This window comes from Lupinus angustifolius, chromosome LG03 (assembly GCF_001865875.1).
Source record: "Lupinus angustifolius cultivar Tanjil chromosome LG03, LupAngTanjil_v1.0, whole genome shotgun sequence".
Lineage (NCBI taxonomy): Eukaryota > Viridiplantae > Streptophyta > Magnoliopsida > Fabales > Fabaceae > Lupinus > Lupinus angustifolius.
Window position 1 is genome coordinate 18,763,463 of NC_032011.1, and position 876 is coordinate 18,764,338.

An 876-nucleotide genomic window follows, 5' to 3' on the forward strand; every position below is an offset into this window, starting at 1 on the left:
TGATGAGTGGTTGGTCATTTCCGCTGATGTGGAACATGGAGGATAATGTGGATAAGGCATTGGCTAATCGATTGTCTTCTCTAGGGATGTGGTAGAAATCAACCTGCTTGAATTGCTCAACTAGCCTCCGTATGTGATCCCTATAAGGTATCAGCTTGCTATCACGAGTTTCCCATTCTCCCTTTACTTGGTGGATTACTAGAGCGGAGTCTCCGAAAACTTCGAGAATTTTTGCTTTTGATTCTATAGCCGCTTGTAAGCCTAAGGCGCATGCCTCATACTCGGCTATATTGTTGGTGCAGTCGAAACATAGCATGGCAGTGATAGGAATGAAATTGCCATGGGGAGATACCAATACTGCTCCTACCCCATGTCCAAACGCATTGGAGGCTCCATCAAATACGAGTGTCCATTTTTTGTCTTCTTCTTGATCTTCTGAGGACAATGTCAAGATACCTTCATCAGGAAACTCTTGATGCATTGACCCATGTCCTTCTATCGGTTGATGGGCTAAGTAGTCAGCAAGTGCACTTCCTTTATAACATAGACAATGTCATATTCTGATAGCAGTACTTGCCACCTGGCGATTCTGCCCGTCAACATTGGTTTCTCAAAAATATGTTTCATTGGGTCCATTTTGGACACAAGCCATGTGGTGTGACTCAACATATATTGCCTTAGTCGGCGTGATGCCCAAGCTAAGGCACAACAAGTGCGTTCTAGTAAGGAATATCTTGTCTCACATTCCGTGAACTTCTTACTCAAGTAGTAAATAACCCGCTCTTTCTTGCCAGATTCGTCATGTTGAGCCAAGACACACCCCATAGAGTCTTCCAATACTGTTAGGTACATTATCAACGGTCGTCCATGTATATG